Below are 6,548 nucleotides of genomic sequence, written 5' to 3'. Positions count from 1 at the left end.
ATGCCTGCAATCCCAGTACTTTGGGAGGCTGAGGTGGGGAATCACTTGAGGCCAGGAGTTAGATATCAGTCTGGGCAAGATAGTGAGAATTCATGTCTAGAAAATAAAATTTAATAATATTTTAAAAATATAAATATAAAAGAAAAAGAAATATTAAACCCCATTGAGGTTTCACTTGAAGTCCTCACCAAGTACCCTATGAAATAAAATATCTAAAATGCTGCCGTTATCATTTTCCCTACTCCATTTCAAAAATATTTTCCTACTTTTTCTGGTCCTTGCATCCAAGATGACATAGAAAAGAAGGAACAGTGGTCGTGCCAAAAAGGGTCATGGTCACGTCAACCCATTGGATGCACGAACTGCACCTGATGCATGCCCAAGGATAAGATTATTAAGAAGTTTATCATTGAAAACATAATGGAGGCCAGGCGTGGTGGCTTAAGTCTGTAATCCCAGCACTTTGGGAGACCGAGGTGAGGGGATTGCCTGAGCCCGTGGGTTCGAGAACAGCCTGGGCAACTTGGTGAGCCCTCATTTCTACAATAAATCAAAAAAATATAAAAAATTAGCCAGGTGTGGTAGCACCCACCTGTAGTTCCAGCTACTTGGAAGGCTGAGGCGGAAGGATCGCCTGAACCCAGCAGGTCAACCATGGGGTGGCCGTGAGTATGCCACTGCACCCTAGTCTGGGCGACGGAATGAGACTCCAACTAAAAAAAAGAGAAAAGAAAACATAGTGGAGGTCACAGTTGTCAGGGACATTTCTGAAGTGAGTGTCTTTGATGCCGAGGTGCTTCCCAAGTTGTATGCGAAGCTACATTACTGTGTGAGTTGTGCCATTTACAGCAGAGTCAGGAATTGGTCTCATGAAGCCAGCAAAGACTGAACATTCCCACCCCTATTTAGACCTGTGGATACTACCCCACGACCTCCACCAAAGCCCGTGTAAGGAGCTGAATACTTAAGAACTGAAGGGCAATTATCCTCTGGAGAAAAATAAAATGGAAATTATACTTAATATTTTAAAATTTTCCTTAGCCGGGAATTAAGAAAATCTAGCTGAGGCAGGGTACAGTAGCTCACACCGGTAATCCCAGCTCTTTGGGAGGCCATGGCAGGAGGACTGCTTGAGCCTAGGAGTTCGAGACCAGCCCGGGTAATACAGCAAAACTTAATCTTACAAAAAAAATCAAAAAAAATTAGGCAGATGTGGTGGTGCTCACCGGTAGTCCCAGCTACTGAGTAGGCTGAGGTGAGATAATCACTTAAGCCCAGGAGGTCAAAACTACAGTGAGCTAGGATCATGCCACTGCACTCCAGCTTAGGTGACAGAGTGAGACTCTGTCCCAAAAAAATTTAAAACATAAAATAAAATCTAGTCTATTAAAGTAATTTGTATTAATGTTACATTATAAAAGAAAATTAGACTAAAAGAGAAGAGAATGAAATGGGCTTCTCTGTGGCCCTCTGCATGACTGTCTACTTCTCCATTACAGATAAACAGGAGGAATAATTAGAGCCCCACTTTGAAAGGAAGCCATCCCATCTTCCTGTTTACTGAATACCTTGCAATCCACTTTTCTCTGACTGGTCTCAGCCTTTCAAACATAAGCATGACTATGCTTTGATGATCTTATATATAGACTTCAGAAATAGTTATTTTTTCATCTACCACCATGAAATGTTCCCTCTGAAACCCAAACAGAATGTAAGAATACTTTGAGTTTTACTTCATTTTGTCCTCCATATACACATAATAATCTTTCTGTTTTTAGATTTGTAGATAATTTGGGAATCTCAAACTATGTAAATAACCACACCCTCCTCTAACCTTCAAATACATTAAGCTACTTCCTTAAAAGACAGAGGCCAGCTCTGAAAACATAGTATTCGTTTTTCACTGAACTCATTTAAAAATAGCCCCATACCATGTTGTTAGTATTCTTTTTATTGTGCAGCTATAAAATAACTCATGGGGCAAACATAAGAGGTTGAGTTTTAAAAGACCAAACTAGTTGGGATTTTTTAGTTGTTGCAGATTTTGGAAGTTTAAAAATTGTGATCTAGTGTCCTTTAGATTTCCTGTTCTTCAATGAGATACATTGAGTTAAGTTCTATTTCATTTTATTTTTTGAGTCAGGGTCTCACTCTCTCACCCAGGCTGGACTACAGTGGCATGATCACGACAATCACGGCTCACAGCTGCCTTGACTTCCTGGGCTCAGGTGATTCGCCCCCTCAGCCTCCTAAGTTGCTGGGACTTCAAGCATGTGTCATCATGCTCTGCTAATTTTTTGATTTTTTTGTAGAGACAAGGTTTTGCTATGTTGCCCAGGTTGGTCGCAAACTCCTGGGCTCAAACAATCTGCCCAAAGTGCTGGGAGGGTTAAGTTTTATTTTAAAATGTGCCTGAGCCTATAGAAGAGAAATATAAACCAAGGACGCGGATACTAGTTCTAGTAAAACTTTAACCTCCAAGAGCAAAAGTCACCAAACTGGCTTAGCCTAGTGTCATTCAAGCTTAGGTTAGGGACACAGCCATGTTACAGAGCAGTAACTGCAGAAATCATGTGCAGCAAAGCAGCATTCTGAGAGCAAGTCTGAATTTACTATATGCAAAGGAAAGTTTGTAGCATTTGTAGTATCTTTTTCTCCATTTTAAAGTTCATCAACTGAGTTTCACAATGGGGAAAAGAATATAACTGTCATATGATAAACTGCATTTATGCAGAAGAAATAATGAGTTTCATCGTGTAGATAACCAATTCAAAACATAAGTGTCTTGGGCTGATGAAAAGAGGGTAGATCAAGAACAGTCCACAGCTAAGCATGCAAGAGACTACAAGTAGGAATGCAGGCTGATCTCTACACTGAATAAAAAGTGACATTTGAAAGTGAGCTCACTAGTGACACTATTCTCACCACCATGTGATGCTATGAGCCTGCAGTAAACCTTTATATTAGTAGTTGTGATCATCAGAATACAAATCAAAATGTTACAACAGAGAGATCCCAGAATACAGTGCTTTGAGTAGGTAGCTCTGTATCAGAGCTAGACAAGGAGCTAGGTCACTTTTATCCCTGTTATTCACCTTCTGTTAAGGTATTGCTCTCATCTCCGTGACTCATGGTGGCTCACTAGCGCCAGACCATGCTCCAGCCCTTGGAAGCAGGGAATGAGAAAGTAGAGGGCAATCAAGCTGTTTTTCAAGGACATGCTTCAGAAACTGCATACATCACATATGTTCACAGTTAGATGCAAAGCAGCTGGGAAATGTCATTCTGACACTTAACAGTCAAGTATCTGTCTAATACTCAAGGATTTCCCTAATTAAAACAGAATGGATAGTGGGGATTTAATTAGTATTCTCTCCCGTAGAAGTTAAGGGTGACAAGCCTCAGAATACTTATGTGTGTATATGTGTGTATACGTGTGTATATACAAGCATTCTTTTTTTAAAGGACCAGGTCTCATTCTGTTGCCCAGGCTAGAGTGCAGTAGTACAATCATGGATCGTTGTAACCTCCGACTCCTGGGCTCAAGGGATTCTCCCACCTCAGCCTCAGCCTTCTGAATAGGTGAGACTATAGGCACGCACCACCATGCTAATTTTATTTTATTTTTTTGTAGGGACAAGGTCTCTCTATGATGCCCAGGCTGGTCTTGAATTTCTGAGCTCAAGTGATCCTTCTGTCATGTCTTCCCAAAGTGCTGGGATTACAGATGTGAGCCACTAAGCCTGACCCACACTGCATTCTTAAGAGTAGTAGGGGATTTACTGGTTAGATATGTATATCTTTGAAGCATTAATTTTCTTACTATAAAATGAAGATAATTCTTACCTTGTAGACTGTGATGAGGGGCAAATTAAATAACACATATTTTTGTATTAAAAAGAATTTGTCTGGTCTTTGTCCCAGATTCCTGGTAGAAAGCTTCTAAAATGAATTTCCCAAGTAGTAGAAGTATCTTTGTTATTCATGCCCTTTTGGTCACATCCAAGATTATGCTCATGAGGAGAAGGCCCAAGATGGGGGCTGGTTATCAGAAAGACTAAGTTGATCCACTGATCTCTTGAGAGGGAGGGGGCTTGAGATGGAGTTCAATCACGTGTCCAATGATTGAATATGCAATGAGACCTCAGTAAAAACTCTAGACACTGAAGCTCAATAGATCTTCCTGGCTGAAGAGCACAGTGATGTGCCAGGAGGTGACACATCCTGATTCCAAAAGGAGAAGACACGGAAGCTCTGCATTTGAGACCTCCCCCCAGACCTTGCCCTGTGTGTCTCTTCATTGAACTGGTCCTTCCTTGAAAACACCATAAGTATAGTGCTTTCCTGAATTCTGTGAATTGTTCTCATAAATCATCAAACCTGAAAGGGCTATGGGAACCCCACATTTGTAGCCAGTCAGTCAGAAGTATGGGCACCTCAGGGACCCCTGAAGTGTGGCTGGCATCTGAAGTGAAGGTAGTTTTGTGGAAAGCTGAGCCTTTAACTTGTGGGATCTGTACCAGCTTTAGGTGGCTAGATGTTGGGAGCCGGCCACGGAGGCCCACTGAGCGTTAGGGATCAGGAAGGGCTGTTGACCCCGAGACCACTAGGATGTGTTCGGGAGCTGTTGACCCATTCCCTCCCTCCTTTTCCATTTGGCACAAACTACCAAGAAAAGCTCCAGCTGGCTCTAACAGAAAACTCTGAGACCGGAATGTACACAGCTAACCTAGGAGTCTATTGTTCCCATTCCCCACGGCTTATGGTCTTTTGCTTTATCACAATTTAAGTTTGGCTTTGAGTAGCCTTAGTACAGGTCACAGGTTCTCTTGATGCGACCTTTAGAAAGTTATAGATATAGGTTTTAGAAAATAGTTTATATAGATTAAGAAAATTTAAGTAGCCATTTTATTATAGAAGTATAATTAGTTCAGTTTGATTTAGGGGGGGCCAGTGAAGTTTGAATTAGGCCAGCTGGTACTAGGAGAGTGTAACCATAGCAGCAATTGTTTTAATAAAAACCAGTTTGAATTAGCACATAATAGTGGAAGTTAATAATTCACTATGGTGGTTTTGGGTTTAGACATTGAGTAATTTTAATTCAAGATGATGTAGTTGTAATACAATTAAGGGCACATAAAAAACTGGTTTGGGGAACATTACTAGCATAAGATACAAAAAGACAATTTGTGGTTGTTCTTCCTCATGTTCTTCCTCATGTTCTTCCTTATGTATGAAAGAACATTTGCTTGAGAGTGGGGGGTGTCCTTTGTGAACCTGGACCTGTTCATGTGAAAGGCACATGCTACCTTTGTTTCCTGTGATGATGACTTTGCAGAGTCTGGGGATAAAAGCCCTGAGATTACACCCATTAAACGGCTTCTGATCACCTGAGCAGGAGTCCAGTCTCTTTATTTCTCCCCTCTTTATTTCTCCAGAATAATCACCGACATTGCCAGACCCTCTAAATCTCTCTGCAGGGGCTGGCCCCCCGCAGCTAGAGCCAGAAATGAATTGCAGTACACCAGTTTGTGTGCGAACACGTGTGAAATGCTTAGAGAGTATCTGACATGTGGCAAGAGCTCAGTAAAGGCTAAGTGCTATTATTGTTTATTATTATTATTATTATTAGGGTTATCATTGCTTGATTGAGTTACTAAAATAAGCCATTTAAATAATATTTAGCTATTATTCTGTAATCCTTCTCATCAGCATTTTATAAGTGCTTTCCTCTACAGGTGGCTATCTCCAAGCTTCTTTCTAGAAATAGAAAATTGAAATGGGGGTCTTGTGTCCCTACCAAATTAGTGACAAAAACCCAGTACACCAGCAGGCCTTGCCTCAGATGAGCAATAAATATGACAATCACAGCCTCCAGTTTAAAGGCTCCCACATGGGTGTCCCTTATAAAATACAAAATACACAGGTTTATGACCCCCTCAGAATCCAGAGTCACTGAAGGAGGTGAAGTTTTACTCAAGCCTGATGTGACCTTGTGCCTATATTCTGAAGGCTGCCACCCTGAGGAAGGGTGAGATTTCAACTCACAAAGTTGCCTGAGTTGAAATCTCACCCTGGCTAGCCAAGGCAAGTGTTTTATGTCAAAGAGGAATTACCAAGATCTAGGTGAGACCGTTACGGGGAAGATTTTAAAACATACACGTAGAAAAAAACATGTGATTTGCAGTTTGGCAGAACTGTTTTCAAATCTAGTCTTTGCCACCAGCCAAAGTTTTTCATCTCTCTGAATTTTAGTTCCCTGTTACGTAAAGTTGAATAATGAGTCACTCGTGAGGTCATTGGAAGGAAGCAATGAAATGATGCATATAGAGTATTTACCATGGTGCCTGGTCCATAGTGGGTGACTGAATGCATGTTAGTTTCTGTCTGTTTCCCTTCTTTGGGGGCATGGTGAGAGGAAAATCCTTCCACTCACTATTTTAAAAGCCTAGTGCAGAAAGCTTTCTAGGATCAGGTTACCAGTTATCCTTTTCCTGAAAGGCAAGACTTAGGTTACAGTTTTACTGTAAACATCTCCAAAACACTGC

The 6,548-nt window shown here is 41.1% G+C and overlaps 1 pseudogene; it reads left to right on the top strand.

Annotated features, from left to right (window-relative positions):
* The first annotated feature begins 289 nt into the window (after window positions 1-289).
* Window positions 290-952, top strand: LOC110596545 (annotated as a pseudogene).
* Window positions 953-6,548: the final 5,596 nt, after the last annotated feature.

The sequence above is a fragment of the Carlito syrichta genome, unplaced genomic scaffold, assembly GCF_000164805.1.
Source record: "Carlito syrichta isolate Samal-C Ts95f unplaced genomic scaffold, Tarsius_syrichta-2.0.1 Scaffold309858, whole genome shotgun sequence".
Taxonomy (NCBI): domain Eukaryota; kingdom Metazoa; phylum Chordata; class Mammalia; order Primates; family Tarsiidae; genus Carlito; species Carlito syrichta.
Note: the sequence above shows the minus strand (reverse complement) of the source record. Positions and strands in the feature narration are given on the sequence as shown.